Source organism: Procambarus clarkii, chromosome 3 (assembly GCF_040958095.1).
Source record: "Procambarus clarkii isolate CNS0578487 chromosome 3, FALCON_Pclarkii_2.0, whole genome shotgun sequence".
NCBI classification, from domain to species: Eukaryota; Metazoa; Arthropoda; class Malacostraca; order Decapoda; family Cambaridae; genus Procambarus; species Procambarus clarkii.
Genome location: NC_091152.1, coordinates 23465649 through 23488749, shown reverse-complemented (window position 1 = coordinate 23488749; position 23101 = coordinate 23465649). Strand labels below are relative to the sequence as shown.

The window sequence follows — 23101 nt, the reverse complement described above, 5'->3', positions numbered from 1 at the left end:
TGTTGTGTGGCGTGTGTTGTGTGGCGTGTGTTGTGTGGCGTGTGTTGTGTGGCGTGTGTTGTGTGGCGTGTGTTGTGTGGCGTGTGTTGTGTGGCGTGTTACGTGTAGCGTGTGTTGTGTGGGATAGGAACGCTGGAATGGGAATGAAGCATATGTTTATCGGACATGAGGTGGTGAGGGGAGGGCAGTAATCCCGGGGTGTCCCTGGGTCACGGGGAGACGTCAGCACTGCGGCGAGTGTGGTGTATATGTGTATGTGTGTGTGGTGAGTCCGGAGCCGACACACACACACACACGCGCGCGGCTGGTCCTCACCGCACGCTGCTGCACATTACCAGTCCTCACCGCACCGCCTAACACACCTGTACCTCACCTGCAGAACCAGGTGAGCCTCCCACAGTGCACTGCATGGGAGGAAGCCTCGTGATGTGTACAAGGCCACTTGCCTTATCCTGTGAATGTCTGTACGGCCAGATTGTGTGCTGCGGGATGTCATTGCAGCAGGATCAAGTAGTGAGCGTTGGATGGCAGTGTAGCAGGATCAAGTAGTGAGCGTTGAATGTCAGTGTAGCAGGAGCGTGTAGTGAGCGTAGGTTGTCAGTGTAGCTGGATGTAGGTTGTCAGTGTAGTGAGTGTGGGTTGTCAGTGCAGCTGGATCGTGTACAAACCTAATTGTGCTTACAGGGGTTGAGCTCTGGCTCTTTGGTCCCGCCTCTCAACCGTCAATCGTCAGGTGTACAGGTTCCTGAGCCTACTGGGCTCTATCATATCTACACTTGAAACTGTGTATGGAGTCAGCCTTCCCACATCACTTCCTAATGCATTCCAAGTGAGTGTAGTGAGTGCGGGTTGTCAGTGCAGCTGGATCTTGTGTGTGTTGTCAGTGTGTTGTCAGTGTGTGTTGTCAGTGCGGGAGGATCGTATAGTGTGTGTGGGTTGTCAGTGCAGCAGGATCTTGTGTGTGTTGTCAGTGTGTTGTCAGTGTGTGTTGTCAGTGCGGGAGGATCGTATAGTGTGTGTGGGTTGTCAGTGCAGCAGGATCTCGTGTGTGTTGTCAGTGTGTGTTGTCAGTGCGGGAGGATCGTATAGTGTGTGTGGGTTGTCAGTGCGGCAGGATCGTATAGTGTGTGGGTTGTCAGTGCGGCAGGATCGTATAGTGTGTGGGTTGTCAGTGCGGCAGGATCGTGTAGCGAGTGTGGGATGTCAGTGTAACAGGATCGTGTAGTGAATTTGGGTGTCAGTGTGCCAGGATTGTGTAGTGAGCATGGGTTGTCTGTGTTGCAGGATATTTTAGTGTGGGGTTGTCATTATGTCAGTATCGTGTAGTGAGTGTGGGTTGTCATTGTGGCAAAATCGTGTAGTGAATATTGGTTGTCAGTGTAGCAGGATCGTGTAGTGAGTGTGGGGTGTCAGTGCAGCAGGATCGTGTAGTGAGAGCAGGTTGTCAGTGTGGTAGGATCGTGTAATCAGTGTGGGTTTTCAGTGCAGCAGGATCGTGTAGTGAGTGTGGATTGTCAGGGCACCAGGATAGTGTAATGAGTGTGTGACATCAGTAGGGCAGGATCGTGTAGTGAGTGCGTGTTGTCAATGCAACAGGATCGTGTAGTGAGTGCGTGTTGTCAGTGCTTATGCATCAAACTCTTGTGGGGTACTATGTCAAAGGCTTTCCGTCAGTCCAAGAAAATGTAGTTTGCCCATCCTTCTCTTTCTTGTTTAATCTTTGTCACCTGATCGTATAATTCTATTAAGCCTGTAAGGCAAGATTTATCCTCCCTGAACCCATGTTGATGGGTTGTCACGAAGTCCCTTCTCTCCAGATGTGTAACTAGGTTTTTTCTCGCGATCTTCTCCGTCACCTTGCATGGTATACATGTTAAGGACACTGGCCTGTAGTTCAGTGCCTTTTGTCCGTCATCCTTTTTGTATATTGGGACTACATTAGCCATCTTTCATATTTCTGGTTGGTCTCCTGTCTCCAGTGACCTACTATACACTATGGAGAGGGGCAAGCAAAGTGTTTCTGCACACCCTTTCAATACCCATGGTGAGATTCAGTTCGGGCCAACAGCCTTTCTCACGTTCAGATCCAACAGATGCCTCTTGACTGCATCTCTAGTAATTTCGACCCCATTCAAGGCCGTCTGGATAACTGTCACCTTGTCCTATTGTGAAGTTTCTCCTGGAACATCTTGTTGAGTTCTTCACACACCTCTAAGTCATTCTTTGTGTACCTGTCAGGGCACAATGAAACCCGTTCTGTTTCATTACCTGTTCCATCACTGTTGTTTTCCTCCTGATGTGACTGTGGAGTAGTTTTGGTTCGGTCTTGGCTTTATTAGCTATATCGTTTTCATACTTTTTCTCTGCTTCTCTTCTCACACTAACATACTCGTTCGTGGTTCTCTGGTATCTCCCTCCCTGCTTTCTGGTGTTCTGTTATTTCGGAAGTTCCTCCACGCCCTTTTGTTCAGTTCCTTTGCTTTCATACATGCCCTATTAAACCACAGATTCTTCTCGTCCCATGGCATATCCCTTAGGAATTTTCTCATTTCCTCATAATTTCCCTTTCGGTATGACAGCCCGTTGTTTCCGTTGTTTCCCGGTTCTTTTTTGGGAAGATAATTCTTAGCTCTACAGGTATTCAAAGATCTATACACTGTGATCACTCATTACCAAGGGGGCTTCCAACTTAACTTCCCATATATCCGACTTATTTAGGAATAAATATCAGATCAAGCATAGCTGGTTCATCCTCTCCTCTCATTCTTGTCGGTCCTTTGATGTATTGGCTTAGAAAGTTTCTTGTTACCACGTCCAGCAGCTTAGCTCTCCATGTGTCTGGTCCTCCATGTGGGTCTCTGTTCTCCCAATCAATCTTCCCGTGGTTTAAGCCTTCCATGATTAGTAGTCTGGATCCGTTCCTGCTAGCTACAGAACCTGCTCTAGCTACTATATTCATGGTGGCCATGTTGTTTCTATCATATTCCTGTCTGGATCTTCTGTCGTTTGGTGGGGGTTATATATGACTACTACTATAATTTTTTGTCCTGCTGAACAAATGTAGTGATGTAGTGAGTGTGGGTTGTAAGTGTGATAGGATCGTGTAGTGAGTGTGGGGTTTCAATGCACCACGATCGAGTAGTGAGTGTAGGTTCTCAGTGCAGCAGGATCGTACAGTGAGTGTGGGTTGTCAGTGGGACAGGATTGTGTAGTGTGTGCCGGTTGTCAGTGAGGAAGGATGGTGTAGTGAGTGTCGGTTATCAGGATGGTATACTGAGTGTGGATTGTAAGTGCGCCATGATCGTGTAGTGAGAGTAGATTGTCAGTGTGGTAAGATCGTGTAGTAAGTGTGGGTTGTCAGTGCAGTAGGATCGTTTACTGAGTGTGGCTTCTCAGTGCAGCAGGATCTAGTAGTGGGTGTTAGTTTTAAGTAGGGCAGGATCGTGTAGTGAGTGTGGGTTGTCAGTGCAGTAGGATCGTGTAATTACTGCGGGTTGTGAGTGCAGCAGGATCGTGTAGTGCGTGGGGGTTGTGAGTGCAGCAGGATCGTGTACTGAGTGTGGGTTGTCAATGTAGCTGAATCGAGTAGTGAGTGTGGGTTGTCAGTGTTACAGGATCGTGTAGTGAGTGTGGACTGGCAACGTGGCATAGTCGTGTAGTGAGTACAGGTTGTCAGTGTGATAGGATTGTTTAGTGAATGCGGGTTGCCAGTGCGGCATGATCGAGTAGTGAGTGTGCATTGTAAGTGTCGGTTGTCGGTGTTGCAGGATCGTGTAGTAAATTTGGATTTTCAGTGTAGGTTGTCAGTGTGGCAGGATCGTGTAGTGAGTGTGGGTTGTCAGTGCAGCAGGACCATGTAGTAAGTCGCGGTTGTCTGTGCGGGAGGATCGTGTGGTGAGTGCATGTTGTCAGTGCACCAGGATCGTATAGTGAGAGTGGTTTGTCAGTCGGGCAGTATCGAGGAGTGAGTGTGTGTTGTCAGTGCCGCAGGATCTTGTAATGAGTGTGTGTTGTCAGTGCCGCAGGATCTTGTAATGAGTGTGTGTTGTTAGTGCACACAGGATCTTGTAATGAGTGTGTGTTGTCAGTGCCGCAGGATCTTGTAATGAGTGTGTGTTGTCAGTGCTGCAGGATCTTGTAATGAGTGTGTGTTGTCAGTGCACACAGGATCTTGTAATGAGTGTGTGTTGTCAGTGTACACAGGATCTTGTAATGAGTGTGTGTTGTCAGTGCAGCAGGATCTTGTAATGAGTGTGTGTTGTCAGTGCTGCAGGATCTTGTAATGAGTGTGTGTTGTCAGTGCAGCAGGATCTTGTAATGAGTGTGTGTTGTCAGTGCACACAGGATCTTGTAATGAGTGTGTGTTGTCAGTGCAGCAGGATCTTGTAATGAGTGTGTGTTGTCAGTGCACGCAGGATCTTGTAATGAGTGTGTGTTGTCAGTGCAGCAGGATCTTGTAATGAGTGTGTGTTGTCAGTGCAGCAGGATCTTGTAATGAGTGTGTGTTGTCAGTGCAGCAGGATCTTGTAATGAGTGTGTGTTGTCAGTGCACACAGGATCTTGTAATGAGTGTGTGTTGTCAGTGCTGCAGGATCTTGTAATGAGTGTGTGTTGTTAGTGCGGCAGGATTGAGTAATGAGTGTGTGTTGTTAGTGCAGCAGGATCGAGTAATGAGTGTGGGTTGTTAGTGCAGCAGGATCGAGTAATGAGTGTGGGTTGTCAGTGCAGCAGGATCGAGTAATGAGTGTGGGTTGTCAGTGCTGCAGGATCGTGTAGTGAGTGTGGGTTGGCAGTGCGGAATGAATGTATAGTGCGTGTGGGTTTTTATGGTGGCAGGATCGTGCAGTGAGTTTGGGTTGTCAGTGTGGCAGCAACGTTTATTAAGTGTGGTTATCAGTGCAGCAGGATTGAGTAATGAGTGTGGGTTGCCAGAGCGAATGGAGCGTGAACTGAGTGTGAGTTCTCAGTGCCTTAGGATCATTTAGTGAATGCGGGTTGTCATTGCGGATGAATCGTGTAGTGAGTGTGGGTTCCCAGTGTGGCAGGATCGTGTAGTGAGTGCAGGTTGTCAGTGTGGTAGGATCGTGTAGTGAGTGCGGGGTGTCAGTGTTGCAAGATCGTGTAGTTAGTGTGGGTTTTCAGTGTTGCAGGATCGAATAGTGAGTATGGGTTCTCAGTGTGGCAGGATCGTGTAGTGAATGTGGGTTGTCAGTGTGGCAAGATCATGTAGGGAGTGTGGGTTGTGAGTGGGGCAGGATAGTGTAATGAGTGTGGGTTTTCAGTGTGAAAGGATCGTTTAGTTCGTGCGGGTTGTCAGTGTGGGTTGTCAGTTTGGCATGATAGTGTACTGAGTGTGGGTTTTCAATGCAGCAGTATCGTTTCGTGAGAGTGACTTTTCAGTGTAGGTTGTCAAAGTGGCAGGATCGTGTAGAGAGTGTGGGTTGTCAGTGTTGCAAAATCGTATAGTGAGTGTGGGTTTTCAGATGAACAAATCCACAAGTGCCGTGATTAGGATTCGAACTTGCATCCAAGAGCATCCCAGACACTGCCTTAATCGACTGAGCTACGACATGGTCAAAAGAGTTGAAACCGAAGTTCTACTGAACTTACTGGATCCTGCAGTCTCTTCAAGACTGCACTTCACTTGATGGTGCACCGCCCTGCCCCTTATTGTCCTAGTTGCATTGTCCCTCTTACAGTCGTGCATGTCCTTCTTGAATGTCCTGACTTCCAGGACGAGCGTGTGTCATGCTTTCCGACCGCCCCTCGCGGTCACCTGTCCCTCGATAGAATTCTTGGTGACTCGGATACTTTTGATATCGTTCGCCTTATGCGTTTTTGCTCTCGTATTGGCATCCTTGGTGATATTTAGCGCCCTCTGATTATTTTGCGTATTTGATGGTGCTACATAGCCTTCCCGGTTTGGTGCCTTCTTTTGATAATTACTTACTACTTACTCTTCAAGACACAAACCAGGGTTCTACACAACTCCTCTATGCACTCTAGCTATGTCAATAGGCCGTTCTCCATCTTCGCCCTTACTTCATTACACACACAGAAATCACAATAACGTGATGCATCAAATGAACAAATCCACAAGGGCCATGTATAGGATTCGAACCTGCGTTCAAGAGCATCCCAGACGCTGCCTTAATCGACTGAGCTACGACATGGTCAGTAGACTTGAAATCGAAGTTCTACTGAACCCACTGGATCCTGCAGTCTCTCTGAGACACAAACCAGAGTTTTACACAACTCCCCCATGCACTCGAATTTTGTTAATAGGCCATTCTCCCTCTTCGCCCTTACTTCATTACACACAGAAATCACAATAACGCGATGCATCAAATAAACAAATCCACAATGCCCGTGACGAGGATTCGAACCTGCGTCCCAACAGCATCTCATTCACAGGTTCGAATCCTCGTCACGGCCCTTGTGGATTTGTTCATTTGATTCATCACGTTATTGTGATTTCTGTGTGTAATGAAGTGTGTAGTGGGTTTTCAGTGTTGCAGGATCGAGTAGTGAGTGTGGGTTGTCAGTGTGGCAGGATCGTGTAGTGAGTGTGGGTTGTCAATGTGGCACAATCTTGTAGTGTGTGTGTGTTGTCAGTGAGGCAGAATCGTGGGGTGAGTTTGGGCTGTCAGTGCGGCAGGATCGAGTAATGAGTGTGGGTTGTCAGTGCTGCAAGATCGTGTAGTGAGTGCTGGTAGTCAGTGTAGGTTTTCAATATGTCATGATCGTGTAGTGAGTGTGGGTTGTCAGTGCAGCATGATTCGTATAGTGAGTGTGGGTTGTCGGTGGCAGGATCCTGCAGTGAGTGTGGGTTGTTAATGTAGTTGTCAGTATAGCAGGATCGTGTAGTGAGTGTGCTTTGTCAGTGTAGCGTAATTCGTATAGTGAGTTTGGGTTGTCAGTGGCAGGATCCTACAGTGAGTACGGGTTGTCGTTGTGGCAGGATCAAGTAGTGAGTTTGGGTTCTCAGTGTGGCAGGATTGTGTAGTGAGTGTGGGTTGTCAGCGTGGCATGATCGTGTAGTGAGGGTGGGTTGTCAACGTGCAATGATCGTGTAGTGAGGGTGAGTTGTCAGTGCAGCAGAATCGTTTCGTGAGTGTGAGTAGACAATGTGGGATGTCAGTGCAGCAGGATCGTGTGGTGAGTGTGGGTTGTCAGTGCAGCAGGATCTTGGAGTGAGTGTTTGTTTTCTGTGTGACAGGATCCTGCAGTAAGTGCGGGTTTTCAGTGGCAGGATCGTGTAGTGAGTGCGTCGGTTTTTAGTGGTGCAGGATCGTGTAATGAGTATGGGTTGTCAGTGCGACAGGATTCATATTGTGAGTGTGGGTTGTCAGTGGCAGAATCCTGCAGTGAGTACGGGTTGTCATTGTGGCAGGATCGTGTAGTGAGCGTGGGTTGTCAGTGTGGCAAGCTCGTGTAGTGAGTGCGGGTTGTCATTGCTGAAGGATCCTGTAATGAGTGTGGGTTGTCAGTGAGGCAGGATCCTGTAATGAGTGCGGGTTGTCTGTGCGGAAAGATCGTGTAGTGAGTGTGGGGTGTCAGTGTTATAAAATCGTGTAGTGAGTGTGGGTTGTCATTGCCGAACGATCCTGTAGTAAGTGTGGGTTGTCAGTGTGGCAGAATCGTGTAGTGAGTGCACGAAGTCAGTGTTGCAGTATCGTGTAGTGAGTGTGGGTTGTCTGTGTTGCAAGATTGTGTTGCAGGATCGTGTCGAATTTTTTTTAGCGATGTTCCTGCGCGGGCCCTAAGCCTCTGGCTGGCCCACTAAGTGTTGCTTGTATCTGTTTAATTGGGCGGAGTATGAGTATTTATGACTCGTATGGTCGCTTCAGTAAGATTTTGCCATATGTGTTTAACAACTTCTTCTGCTCTGTTGAATCTAAGTTGAAATCTTAATGGGTTTGTAACTGTGTACTGTGTTAGATAATGTTCCAGTGGTCGGTCGGGCATTTCTCCACAGTGCTGTTATTTTCTCTCATCTTCCGGAATCTGTAAGCCTATTTCTCATGCATGTTAGTGTACTTCTGTTGCTCTACTGCTCCCTTTCATCAAACTAAGTGGTTCGTAGTTGGTTGAATTCTTGTACCAACCCGCAGATCCTGATGTTGCAACTGCTGTGTTGTGGTCACTGTACATCTTTTGCAATGCTCTGTTTCTATTTACTTTCTTAATCTGTGATAGACGCTGTGATATATAAATGACTACATTTCTTCTCTTAGTTGCAAGTTTTGCAGCTTCGTCTGCAATGTCATTTCATATTATAAACACATTACTTGGCACCCAGTTGATAAGAACGCGTTGGCCTTGTTGTTTCAGTGTTTGCATTAATGATATATTTGTGATCAGATGTATGTTATCACATATGTATTCTAGTTGCAAAGTTTCAATGGTGGTTCTCGAATCTGTATGTATGATAACATGTTGTCGGTGAGAGTGGGTTGTCAGTGTGTGGCATGATCGTGTAGCGAGTACGGGTTGTGGGGCAAGATCGTGTAATGAGAGTGGGTTGCCAGTGTGGCAAGATCGTGTAGGGATTGTGGGTTGTCAGTGGGGCAGGATCGTGTAGTGAGTGTGGGTTTTCAGTGTGGAAGAATCGTTTAGTGTGTGTGGGTTGACAGTGTGGGTTGTCGGTTTGACATGATAGTGTAGTGAGTGTGGGTTTTCAGTGCAGCAGTATCGTTTTGTTAGAGTGACTTGTCAATGTGGGTTGTCGGTGTGGCAGGATCACGTAGTAAGTGAGGGTTGTCAATGTGGGTTGTCAGTCCAGCAGGATCGTGTCGTAGTGAATGTAGATTGACAGTGTGGCATGATCTTGAAGTGAGTGTGGGATTTATGTGTGGCAGGATCGTAGTGAGTGCAGGTTGTCACTGCAGCAGGATCGTGTAGTGAGTGTGGATTGTCAGTGTGGCAGGATCTTGAAGTGAGTGGGTTTTCTGTGTGGCAGAATCCTGCATTGAGTGCGGGTTTTCATTGTGGCAGGATCGTGTAGTGATTGTGGGTTGTCAATGTCAGTTGTCAGTGCAGTAGGATCTTGTAGTGAGTGTGGGTTGTCAGTGCAACAGGATAGAGAGTGTGGGTTGTGAATGCAGCAGGATCGTGTAGTGAGTGTTGGTTGTCAGTGCGACAGGATCGTGTAGTGAGTGTGGGTTGTGAGTGTGTTCAGAGTGAGTTCTCAGTATGGCAAACTCGTGTAGTAAGTGCGAGTTTTCAGTGTGGCAGGATCGTTTACTGCTTGTGGTTTGTCAAAGTGGCATGATCGTGCAGTGAGGCAGGATCTTGGAGTGATTGTGGGTTGTCTGTGTGGCAGGATTCGTATAGTGAGTGTTGGTTGTCAGTGGCAGGATCGTGTAGTGAGTCTGGGTTGTCAGTGCAGGAGGATTATATAGTGAGTGTGGGTTTTCAGTGTGGCAGGATCGTGTAATGAGTGTGGGCTTTCAGTGTGGAAGAATCGATTAGTGCTTGCGGGTTGTCAGTGTGGGTTGTCATTTTGGCTTGATAGTGTAGTGAGTGTGGGTTTTCAATGCAGCAGTATCGTTTCGTGAGAGTAACCTGTCAGTGTGGCTTGCCAGTGTGGCAGGATCGCGTAGTAAGCATGTGTTGTCAATGTGGGTTGTCAGTCCAGCAGGATACTGTAGTGAGTGTGGATTGTCAGTATGGCATGATCTTGAAGTGAGTGTTGGTTTTATGTGTGGCAGGATCGTGTAGTGAGTGTAGGTTGTTAGTGCAGCAGGATCGTGTAGTGAATGTGGATTATCCGTGCGGCAGGATCTTGAAGTGTGTGTGGGATTTTCTGTGTGGCAGGATCCTGCAGTGAATGCGGGTTTTCATTGTGGCAGGATTGTGTAGTGACTGAGGGTTGTCAGTGTCGGTTGTCAGTGCAGTAGGATCTTCTAGTGAGTGTGGATTGGATCGTAATTTGTCAGTGTGGCAGGATCGTGTGGCGAGTGTATGTTGTCAGTGTGGCAGGATCGTGTGGTGAGTGTAGGTTGTCAGTGTGACAGGATCGTGTAGTGTGAGTGTAAGTTGTCAGTGTGACAGGATCGTGTAGTGAGTGTAGGTTGTCAGTGTAGCAGGATCGTGTAGTGTGTCTGGGTAGTTAGTGCAGCAGGATAATATAGTGAGTGTGGGTTTTCTGTGTGGCAGGATCTTGCAGTAAGTGCGGGATGTCAGTGCAGTTGGATCGTGTAGTGAGTTTGGGTTGTCAGTGTTGCAGGATCGTGCAATGAGTGTGGGTTGTCAATGTGGCGACATCGTGTAGTGAGTGCGGGTTGTCAGGGCGGCAGGTTCGAGTAGTGAGTGTGGGTTGTCAGTACGACAGGATTGTTTACTGAGAGTGAGTTTTCAGTATTGCACGCTCGTGTAGTGAGTGCGGGTTTTCAGTGTGGCAGGATCGTTTAGTGCTTGTCGGGTTGTCAATTTGGCATGATCGTGCAGTGAGTGTGGATTGTCAGTGCGGCAGGATCGTGTAGTGAGCGTTGGTTGTCTGTGTGGCAGGATTCGTATAGTGTGTGTGGATTTTAGTGGCAGGATCCTGCAGTGAGTGCGGGTTGCCATTGTGGCAGGATCATGTAGTGAGTGTGGATTTTCTGTGTGGCAGGAACTTGCAGTGAGTGCGGGTTGTCAGTGCAGCAGGATCGTGTAGTGAGTGTAAGTTGTTACTGTGGCAGGATCGAGTAATGAGTGTGAGTTCTCAGTGCGTTAGGATCGTTTAGTGAGGGCAAGTTGTCAGTGTTGCAGAATCGTGTAGTGAGTGTGGGTTGTCAGTGTGGCAGGATCGTGTAGTGAGTATGGGTTTTCAGTGTGGCAAGATCGTGTGGGGAATGTGGATTGTCATTGTGGCAGGATCGCGTAGTAATTACGGATTGTCGATGTTGTCAGTCCAGTAGGATCGTGTAGTGAGTGTGGATTGTCAGTGCGGCATGATCTTGAAGTGCTTGTGGGTTTTATGTGTGGCAGAATCCTGTAGTGAGTGCAGGTTGTCAGTGCAGCAGGATCGTAAAGTGGCTGTGAGTTTTCTGTGTCGGTTCTCAGTGCAGTAGGATCTTTTAGTCAGTGTGGGTTGTCAGTGCGACAGCATCGTGTAATGAGTGTGGGTTGTCAGGGCGGCAGGATCGTGTAATGATTGTGGGTTTTCAGTGCGCCAGGATCGTGTACTGAGAATGAGTTCTCACTATGGCACGCTCGTGTACTCACCTAGTTGTGTTTGCGGGGGTTGAGCTCTAGCTCTTTGGTCCCGCCTCTCAACCGTCAATCAACAGGTTCTCAACCGCGTAGTGAGTGCGGGGTGTCAGTGTGGCAGGATCGTGTAGTGAGTGCGGGTTTTCCAATTGGCATAATCGTGCAGTGAGTGTGGGTTGTCAGTGCGGTAAGATCGAGTAGAGAGTGGATTGTCAGTGCAGCAGGATCTTGAAATGAATGTGGGTTTTCTGTGTGGCAGAATCTTGTAGTGAGTGCACGTTGTCAGTGTAGCAGAGTCGTGTAGTGAGTGCGGGTTGTCAGTGCGGCCTGATCATGTAGCTAGTGTGACTTGTCAGTGAGGGTTGTCAGTGTGTCAGGATCGTGTAGTAAGTTTAGGTTTTCAGTTTGGGTTGTCATTGTGGAAGGAAAGGTGTAGTGAGTGCAGGTTGGCAGGGTGGGTTGTCAGTGTATGTTGTCAGTGATTCAGGATTGTGTAGTGAGTGCAGGTTGTCGGAGTGGGTTTTCAATGTGGCAGGATCGGGTACTGATGTTGGGTTGTCCGTGTTCCTGTATCGTGTAGTGAATGCGAGTTTACAGTGTAGGTTGTTAGTGTGGCAGGATCGTGTAGTGAGTTTGGATTGTCAGTGGGCAGGATTGTCAAGTGAGTGTGGATTGTCAATGGGGCAGGATTGTCAAGTGAGTGTGGATTGTCAGTGGGGCAGGATTGTCAAGTGAGTGTGGATTGTCAGTGCAGCAGGATCGTTTTGTGAGTGCAGGTTGTCAGTGTGGCAGTGTCTTGTAATGAGTTCGGGGTGTCAGTGTTGCAAGATCGTGTAGTAAGTTTGAGTTTTCAGATTGGGTTGTCATTGTGGGAGGAAAGTGTAGTTAGTGCGGGTTGTCAGAGTAGGTTGTCAGTGTGTGAGGATCGTGTAGTGAGTGCGTGTTGTCAGTGTGGATTGTTAATGTGGCAGGAAAGTGTAGTGAGTGCTGGTTGTCAGTGTGAGTTCTCAGTGTGGCAGGATCGTGTAGTGAGTGCGGGTTGCACGTGTGGGAAGATCGTGTAGTGATGTTGGGTTGTCCGTCTTCCTGTATTGTATAGTGAATGCGTGTTAGCATTGTAGGTTGTTAGTGTGGCAGGATTGTACAGTGAGTGTGGGTTGTCGGTGTGTCATGACTGTGTAGTGAGTGTGGGTTGTCAGTGTGAAGTTGTCAGTGCAACAGGATCATGAAGTGAGTGTGGGTTGTCACCATGGCAGGATCGTATAGTGAGTGTGGGTTGTCAGTGGGGCAGGATTGTAAAGTGAGGGTGGATTGTCAGTGTGGCAGGATCGTTTTGTGAGTGCGGGTTGTCGGTGTGGCAGGATCGTATAGTGAGTGTGGGTTGCCAGTGTGGCAGGATCGTTAAGTGAGTGCCGCTTGTCAGTGTGGCATGATCGTGTACGAGTGTTGATTGTCAGTGCATTAGGATCGTGTAGGTAATGTGGGTTGTCAGAGTGGCAGGATCGTGTAGTGAGTGCAGGTTTTTAGTATAGGTTATCAGTTTGACAGGATCATGTAGTGAATGCATGTTGTCAGTGTAGCAGTGTCTGGTAGCGAGTCGGGTTGTCAATATGGCAGAGTCGTGTAGTGAGTGTTGGTTGTCAGTGTTCGAGGATCGTGTAGTGAGTGCGGGTTGTCAGTTTGGCAGTCGTGTAGTGAGTGCGAATTGTCAGTGTGGTGGGATCATTTAGTGAGTGTGGGTTGTCAGTGTTGCATGTTCGTGTAGTGAGTGCGGGTTATCAGTGTTGGTTTTCAGTGTGGTAGGATCGTTTAGGGAGTTTGTGTTGTCAGTGGGGCAGGAAAGTGTATTGAGTGCGGGTTGTCAATGTGGGTAGTAAGTGGGGCAGGATCGTTTAGTGAGTGCAGGATGTCAGTGTGGGTTGAAAGTACACCAGGATCGAGTAATGAGTGTGGGTTGTCAGGGGGACAGGATCATGTAGTGAGTGCGTGTTGTCAGTGTGTCAAGACCGTAAAGTGTGGGTTGTCACTGCGGCAGAATCGTGTAGTGAGTGTGGGTTGTCAGTGTGGTAGGATCGTGTAGTGAGTGCGGGTTGTCAATCCGGCAAGATCGTGTAGTGAGTCTGGGTGTTCAGAGGGGGCAGGATCGTGTAATAAGTGTGGGTTGTCAGTGCGGCATGATCGTCAGCCGCCTGTCCCTGAAAGTCTGTCCTCTATGAGGCGGTGGGATAGTGGCCCGTGTATTGTTGCTGCCTCTACTACGGTAGGTTCGTGTGTATCTCACGTGGGGCCTGAGGGGTTAGAGTTGCCTTAAATGGTTCTCCAGATGGCGCCCTCTATAACCAGTGCGACACTGAAGGTGCTTGGTTGCATGATTTGGCTGTTCTGATGGGTCTGGTGGATGTGCTTCGTGAGCAGTGTGTGGATATAGCTTTTATTCAGGAGCATAATATTAAGGATATGACTGTCTGGCATGGATTGTATGCAGAGTTTCATGTAGTGGTCAACTCTCTGAGGATGTCCTTTAGGGGTACATTGATTTTTGTTCTAGGAGGGCGTCCATATCCATGCTTCACACGGAGGTGGATGAGGATAGGCGGGTGCTGTTTGTCCAGGTGTAGTATTGGGGGTGGTGATTCCTCTCTTGACTGTCTACGCCCCCTCTGGGGTGGCATGTCATCAGGTGAGAGAGGATTTTTTCAAAGGCGTATTTTGCATTTTTTGTGCCATGATACGTGGTATATGATTTTGGTGGGGATTTTAATTGCGTCACCCATGTGTGGGACTGCAATAGTGCTCATCTGCAAAGTGTTGCTGGGGCGTTGGTCGAGACTGCAGTGTTGCGGGTTTCGTGATGCTGCGGTTATGTTTGGCGGTGCATTGGAAAATACCTTTGTTGTGTGCCGGGCGTGCTCAGGCTTGATCGTTTTTATGTTCATGGGAGGGAGGGAGGGTTCTGTTTTCGTATTCTGCACTGTATTATAGACTGTGGGTTGGTTGGTGTTGTCGTCGTTGATCCTTCTCTACGGACAACCCAACCCACAACTCGGTAGAGTGCTTATACTAGGAGATCACCCTTGGCGCTTCTGGCTCTTGGAGAGGGGCTCAACGTCACACGTTTAGGGGATGCGGCTCCAACATTTAGCCTCGTTGTCACGTGCACACACCCACTCGAGCCGCTGTGACTCCCCACTCTCTCCCTAGGTGATATGATCTCCTCAATCCCCTTTTTGACTTATTAGTATTACCTTTTACCCTGTCCACGGCAGTGGTTCTTGGTTCTTTCTCTCTCTCTCTCCTTCTTTACTACCTCCTGGGAAGCCTCACTAGGACGAGGGCAAACACCAGCAAATTGGGATACATTTACTGGACAAAGCACATACACGATACATACACACATATAATAATAATGAATCCTATACTCTATAATATCACAATCAGGTTGCACTCCAACACCATCAGAACTCTATTATCAGCTTATCAAGTGGTATCCTATCTCATGGTTCACCACCTGATACTATCAACCTCCTCAAGTTGATCAAGTCTACATACACTGTTGCACCATCAGCAAGATAACATATATATACAGAAAATCAGCATTTGAATGCAATAACATATACCAGTATAAATGTTCATTGATACTTCAGTATAAAAAACTCCTTGACGTAAGAATGCCAACAGTCACTCACCTCTCACTGCGTCTTGCACGCTAATGACAACCAAACACTATCAACTCCCTATAAGTAATCCACCAGAACTTCCCCTTCCACCTCTGGAAGTTCACTACCCTAATATCCTTAGGTTCTTCCGGGCTTCACTACCAGGATCCTCTGCAGCTCCTCCAGGCTGCTATCATGAAGTTTCCTTGAGCAACTACGGTGCTTCACCCTTCTGCTAGGGTCCTCCACAGCTCTCTTGGCTGCTACACCATGAAGTTTCCCCGAGCAAGTATGGTGCTTCTCCACCTCTACAGAAGCACGTGACACTCCTCTTCACTGCTGCTTCTCCTCACAGCTCGAGGTCCTCTGCTCCACTACCTTTGGAGTCTCATCAATTACTTCATCTGCTGGCTTCGAAGTTCTCAGCAACTTCTTCCCCAAAAGACAAACCTGCAACCCATCGACACTCCAATAAAACGTTCCCCTTTAACACATAAACAAAAATAACCAAACAATATGCTTGCCTCAAACCTCTATCTGTTCTCTACATACAGTGAGAGTGGACTCCCCCGTTTTGGGCGGGTCCATACTCCACCTCGCCTGGCGGCGGTCCTCACTCACTGGGAGGGTCTTCCTCCATCCGGAGCCAGGCTCCCTCAGTCGTCCGCCAGCGCTCAGAGGGGGCGGACGTCGCTCCGTGTTCCTCCCTCTTCACTCTCCTATTTCAGGCCTTCTGCCTTATTAAAACATGTCTAACTTATAAATAAACATTGCTACTGTCGCTGGGCACACGACCAACTACAAGTGATCACTATGAACTGGCGTATATCGTGCTTATCACAGATCGGCTGGTCGAGGGCGCTTTCCCTCTGACGGCGTCTGGTCAGGGCGCTCCCACGGCCCACAATAATGTCTCTGGCCGGCTTGATACTCTCTTCTTCGACCAGGACTTGAGACCACAACGTTCCCAGCTCGGTTCCACAGCTGGCACGTCTACACACTTCTCTTCTCTTCGAGATATATCACTAGGGGTTCCCTTCTGATGGGAGCTCAACGGAGCGCGGCTACCCCCTGCGATGTCTGGCACTCAAGTGAGGTCAAGGTCCTCCGGAAGCGAGCCTCACGCCTCCAGCAAAATGTCCACATCTCCTAGCCAGTCATTTATCTGTTTTCTCCTTCATTGCCCATAATCTCAAACTGTTATACATATCCAAGCAACTATTTTACATATGCGTTATCACCTCAATATTTGCTAGACCTTCTAATCAGGTCAGGCTTGATGAATAACTCTCAAGGAGGGAGACTCGTTTCTCCTGTAGGCTGAGATCATAACACTCCCCTCCCCTTATTTTTGAGAGTTATTCCAGTGGCAAAGCTCGGGATAATACATCCGCCACCACACTGTCTCGTTCTTCAACCGATTGGTTCGAACGGTTGATCTGCTTACGTACTCCCTTAGGAGTCTACAATTAGTTCGTTGCTCCTTGCAACATCTGGCTCACAACTCGCCAGAAACATGATCTTCTCATAAACGATCTGACTTATCTGGCACCTGTCGGCTAGGCTGTCCTCCTTGGACGCCTGCACTCCATCGTTCCACTCTACTTATTGTCTCCACCCTCCGTTTCCTCGTCTTCTTCTCTTCTCGTCCAGAGTCAGACATCTACTGTCTGTACCTCCTCTGTCGTCTTCATACTTCCATCTACTGCCATTATACTTTCGCCTCCTGTCATCATACTTCACTCCCTCGTCTTCACCGACGATTCTCCCTTCCGTCTCCTCCTTTATCCGAGAGCTCATCCTGTTTGACCTCCATCGCGTCCTCGGCTTTCTTCTATTCATCCATGCTTGCATCATCATCCTCTTCTCACACCTCTCACCTCTATACAACTCCATTTCTTCTCCTTCAACTCTTCTTCGTTCCCTAAAAGCTTCTTCGAGCGCTGTACTACATCCAACAGCATTCGACCGTACGCATCGTCTTGCCTCTCCCAGAGTGCTCGTAAGCATCTCTCCACACATACTGTCTCTTCTCCTTTCATTTTCCCGGCTATTACTCTTCTTCACTATCTCTTCTTCACGTTTTCTGTGAAACATGTCGACTCCTGACATCTCAAACAACTTAACTCCACTATCCCTATGCCTCTGTGCTCGTGGACAACGTGACGCTCTACTCCCGTCCTCAGTATGTCCACATCTTTCCTCATTCATACTCAGCACAGTTGCATTCACCTTCCGACTCTTAGTTTCAGCAGTCTGGGCTCTACTCAGGTCCGCTCTCTTCACAGTATTCTTCTTCGGCTGGGTCATCCTCACTTTTGACCTCACCGAGACTTCATTTTCCTGGGCTGGACCTTCATCAAACAGCCACGCTATGTCTACATCAATATCTTCCACCGGTTGAATCGACACTGTATCATCTTCTCCAGCGTCTTCCTTGTCGGCCACCTCTGTCTTCATCACTACCGAGACAGGGTTTTCAATGGCTTGGCGGTCTCCTGACTCATCTCCTCGGATGTCAGTCAGGTTCACACTCTCAGGTGTCCCACCCGTGCCATGGCCTTCTGGGCACTCCTCTGGCACAGTCTCCGCTATGACTCTTGGCAACACCTTTGTCCCGCACAAGTCATTCCCCAAGATCACTTGGACTCCTGGAATAGGTATGTCGGGGCACACTCCCAACATCACCTCTGCCGACACATATTCCGACCTTAGCTGGACAGTACAAATGGGCATGTCACTTTCAGACAACAACCCATATACCTTCATCTTACTCCTGCCAGCTAACCGTCGATCATTCCCAATCAGGCTACTCGTAATCAAGCTCTGATTAGCTCCGGTATCTCTCAAGATACCAACTTCTACCTCAGGTTGGCCTCTTATACTGATCCAACCTTTGCTCATGAACGGCCTATACCTCTCGTTCACTAAGTTTGCTCTCTGTGGTTTGTCTCGGAACACATTAGTATATTTACCTCGGGGGTCACACATGGCCAGGGTCACAACTCTCTTGCCCTGCCGACAATCTCGCATCACGTGACCCAATCCGTTACAATTGTAACATCTCATCTGGGTAAAGTCTCTTCTATATGTACCAGAGTAGCTCTGACTCTGCCCACTCACATGAGAATTCCTCGGGCCAGGTACACTACTTGCACTCTGTGGGGTTCTACTGGACTCTTGATTTCCAGGATAACGATTAGTTTCTTGTTTAGCTCCTCCATCTTCACTTTCAGACGAAGTGCGCGACCTACTCGTCTGAGTTTTAGGGTACTTACTTTTATCTGCCCATTTATCAAAATTTTTCTCACCCCAGACTCTTCTGGGTCTTTCATAATTTCTTCCTCCCCAGACTCCACTGGGTCTGCCATTGCTGCGTCTCGCCTCGCTTCTTACTCTGTTCTCCCTTAAGCTCTTGTACGCTTCAGTAATCATATCCGCCCTATCTGCGGCATCTTTCACCTCCATTATCCCTGCTCCTTGGATCTTGAACTTTGTTTCAGGATGCATCATCTCCAGGAACTTCTCCATGACCATCAGTTGCTTCAGGTCAGCGTAAGATCCAACTCCAGCAGCCTCAATCCACTTCTGGAATCGTCTTTCCAGATCTCTTGCTGTCTCAGCAAACGTACACGCTCCAACTCTGATCATCTCTCTGAAGCGCTTCCTATAAGCTTCTGGGGTTAACTGAAACGAGCGCAATATGCTGCTCTTTACTGTGGCATAATCCTGGCACTCTTCCAGTGACAATTGGGTGTATGCCTCCCTGGCTGCACCGGTCAATCTTAACTGGACCAGCTGGGCCCATTCCTCCTGTGGCCACTCCTTGATACTGGCTACTTTCTCAAAATGCTCGAAGAAGCTCTCTGCCTCTTCGGGCACAAACAAGGGAATGTCCTTCTCCCTAACCCTAACATCTGTTGGGTGTGATACCTGGGTGGTGCTCTCTGGCAACCCATGTTCAATCCTTTGCTCAGCCAAGGTTCTGTTCGCTTCTATCTGCATTTGTTTTGTTCTCTCTTTTTCTTTTTCCACCTCTAGCCTTGCTTTCTCTTTTTCTTTCTCCTGTTCCAACTCCAGTTCTCTTACTCTGGTTTTCTCTTTTTCTTTCTCCACCTCTAGTCTTGCTTTCTCTTTTTCTATTTCCAGTCTGGTTTTTTCTTTTTCTACTTCCAGCCTGGTTTTTTCTTTTTCCTTCTCTGCTTCATTTTTCATCTGGAGTTCTAATTTCATCTTTTCCAGCTGGAACTGTCTCTCCTTGTCCTCTCGTTGTTGCTGCATCTGGAGCTCTAACTGGAATCTCTCCAAGCTCCTATTTCGGCTACTCCTGCTACTGCGGCTACTCTTGCTGCTCCAACTCGATCCCTGGGATCTCACTTCATCCTGCCCATCATCCTCCTTTCCACTTTCAGCTCCTTTTTGGGCTCCTTGCTCTGCCGCTTCATTTTTGGCTCTTAACTGCCTCAGGATCTCATCCTTCATCCCAGCTACTTTAGATGCTTTCAACCTAATGCCACATTTTTCTGCTATTTGTTTCAATTGATCCCTCGTGCAACCTTCCAAGTCCTCAGGCTTGCCTGACTCCACAAACGCTTGCACCTTATCCATCTTTGTCCTGTGAGTCTTCCCAAGAGAGAGAGTATACACCTGCGGTCACACAGTTTATCTCAGCAGGGGTGTACAAATCCACTCTTGGACAGGGTGTGGGTGTGTCAGTTCACTCTCCCGGACAGGCCCCCAATTTATTATAGACTGTGAGTTGGTTGGTGTTGTCTTCGTTGATCCTTCTCTACGGACAACCCAACCCACAACTCGGTAGAGTGCTTATACTAGGAGATCACCCTTGGCGCTTCTGGCTCTTGGAGAGGGGCTCAACGTCACACGTTTAGGGGATGCGGCTCCAACATTTAGCCTCGTTGTCACGTGCACACACCCATTCGAGCCGCTGTGACTCCCCACTCTCTCCCTAGGTGATATGATCTCCTCAATCCCCTTTTTGACTTATTAGTATTACCTTTTACCCTGTCCACGGCAGTGGTTCTTGGTTCTTTCTCTCTCTCTCTCCTTCTTTACTACCTCCTGGGAAGCCTCACTAGGACGAGGGCAAACACCAGCAAATTGGGATACATTTACTGGACAAAGCACATACACGATACATACACACATATAATAATAATGAATCCTATACTCTATAATATCACAATCAGGTTGCACTCCAACACCATCAGAACTCTATTATCAGCTTATCAAGTGGTATCCTATCTCATGGTTCACCACCTGATACTATCAACCTCCTCAAGTTGATCAAGTCTACATACACTGTTGCACCATCAGCAAGATAACATATATATACAGAAAATCAGCATTTGAATGCAATAACATATACCAGTATAAATGTTCATTGATACTTCAGTATAAAAAACTCCTTGACGTAAGAATGCCAACAGTCACTCACCTCTCACTGCGTCTTGCACGCTAATGACAACCAAACACTATCAACTCCCTATAAGTAATCCACCAGAACTTCCCCTTCCACCTCTGGAAGTTCACTACCCTAATATCCTTAGGTTCTTCCGGGCTTCACTACCAGGATCCTCTGCAGCTCCTCCAGGCTGCTATCATGAAGTTTCCTTGAGCAACTACGGTGCTTCACCCTTCTGCTAGGGTCCTCCACAGCTCTCTTGGCTGCTACACCATGAAGTTTCCCCGAGCAAGTATGGTGCTTCTCCACCTCTACAGAAGCACGTGACACTCCTCTTCACTGCTGCTTCTCCTCACAGCTCGAGGTCCTCTGCTCCACTACCTTTGGAGTCTCATCAATTACTTCATCTGCTGGCTTCGAAGTTCTCAGCAACTTCTTCCCCAAAAGACAAACCTGCAACCCATCGACACTCCAATAAAACGTTCCCCTTTAACACATAAACAAAAATAACCACACAATATGCTTGCCTCAAACCTCTATCTGTTCTCTACATACAGTGAGAGTGGACTCCCCCGTTTTGGGTGGGTCCATACTCCACCTCGCCTGGCGGCGGTCCTCACTCACTGGGAGGGTCTTCCTCCATCCGGAGCCGGGCTCCCTCAGTCGTCCGCCAGCGCTCAGAGGGGGCGGACGTCGCTCCGTGTTCCTCCCTCTTCACTCTCCTATTTCAGGCCTTCTGCCTTATTAAAACATGTCTAACTTATAAATAAACATTGCTACTGTCGCTGGGCACACGACCAACTACAAGTGATCACTATGAACTGGCGTATATCGTGCTTACCACAGATCGGCTGGTCGAGGGCGCTTTCCCTCTGACGGCGTCTGGTCAGGGCGCTCCCACGGCCCACAATAATGTCTCTGGCCGGCTTGATACTCTCTTCTTCGACCAGGACTTGAGACCACAACGTTCCCAGCTCGGTTCCACAGCTGGCACGTCTACACACTTCTCTTCTCTTCGAGATATATCACTAGGGGTTCCCTTCTGATGGGAGCTCAACGGAGCGCGGCTACCCCCTGCGATGTCTGGCACTCAAGTGAGGTCAAGGTCCTCCGGAAGCGAGCCTCACGCCTCCAGCAAAATGTCCACATCTCCTAGCCAGTCATTTATCTGTTTTCTCCTTCATTGCCCATAATCTCAAACTGTTATACATATCCAAGCAACTATTTTACATATGCGTTATCACCTCAATATTTGCTAGACCTTCTAATCAGGTCAGGCTTGATGAATAACTCTCAAGGAGGGAGACTCGTTTCTCCTGTAGGCTGAGATCATAACACTTGTTCATTGATACACAACAATGATTAATCGATCACTGTCAGTCCTCGAGCACATATATCTGTAGGTAATCAAGCCTACGACTGCAACTCTAAGCTTCAGAATAAATCACTCCTTGACGTAAGAATGCCAACAGTCACTCACCTCTCACTGCGTCTTGCACGCTAATGACAACCAAACACTATCAACTCCCTATAAGTAATCCACCAGAACTTCCCCTTCCACCTCTGGAAGTTCACTACCCTAATATCCTTAGGTTCTTCCGGGCTTCACTACCAGGATCCTCTGCAGCTCCTCCAGGCTGCTATCATGAAGTTTCCTTGAGCAACTACGGTGCTTCACCCTTCTGCTAGGGTCCTCCACAGCTCTCTTGGCTACTACACCATGAAGTTTCCCCGAGCAAGTATGGTGCTTCTCCACCTCTACAGAAGCACGTGACACTCCTCTTCACTGCTGCTTCTCCTCACAGCTCGAGGTCCTCTGCTCCACTACCTTTGGAGTCTCATCAATTACTTCATCTGCTGGCTTCGAAGTTCTCAGCAACTTCTTCCCCAAAAGACAAACCTGCAACCCATCGACACTCCAATAAAACGTTCCCCTTTAACACATAAACAAAAATAACCACACAATATGCTTGCCTCAAACCTCTATCTGTTCTCTACATACAGTGAGAGTGGACTCCCCCGTTTTGGGCGGGTCCATACTCCACCTCGCCTGGCGGCGGTCCTCACTCACTGGGAGGGTCTTCCTCCATCCGGAGCCGGGCTCCCTCAGTCGTCCGCCAGCGCTCAGAGGGGGCGGACGTCGCTCCGTGTTCCTCCCTCTTCACTCTCCTATTTCAGGCCTTCTGCCTTATTAAAACATGTCTAACTTATAAATAAACATTGCTACTGTCGCTGGGCACACGACCAACTACAAGTGATCACTATGAACTGGCGTATATCGTGCTTACCACAGATCGGCTGGTCGAGGGCGCTTTCCCTCTGACGGCGTCTGGTCAGGGCGCTCCCACGGCCCACAATAATGTCTCTGGCCGGCTTGATACTCTCTTCTTCGACCAGGACTTGAGACCACAACGTTCCCAGCTCGGTTCCACAGCTGGCACGTCTACACACTTCTCTTCTCTTCGAGATATATCACTAGGGGTTCCCTTCTGATGGGAGCTCAACGGGAGCGCGGCTACCCCCTGCGATGTCTGGCACTCAAGTGAGGTCAAGGTCCTCCGGAAGCGAGCCTCACGCCTCCAGCAAAATGTCCACATCTCCTAGCCAGTCATTTATCTGTTTTCTCCTTCATTGCCCATAATCTCAAACTGTTATACATATCCAAGCAACTATTTTACATATGCGTTATCACCTCAATATTTGCTAGACCTTCTAATCAGGTCAGGCTTGATGAATAACTCTCAAGGAGGGAGACTCGTTTCTCCTGTAGGCTGAGATCATAACAACTGTTTCTGTAACTTTTTTTTTATCATTGTTTGGTGGTGGT

General features: G+C 48.3%; 1 protein-coding gene across 1 annotated transcript in view; it reads left to right on the top strand.

The window, feature by feature from the left end:
* Window positions 1–277: 277 nt before the first annotated feature.
* Window positions 278–23101, top strand: part of LOC123760893 (uncharacterized) — a 177961-nt gene continuing 155137 nt past the window's right edge. Inside the window, exon 1 of the mRNA XM_045746700.2 lies at window positions 278–385. The gene's annotated coding sequence lies outside the window, so the exon portion shown is untranslated. The remainder of the gene's footprint in view (window positions 386–23101) is intronic.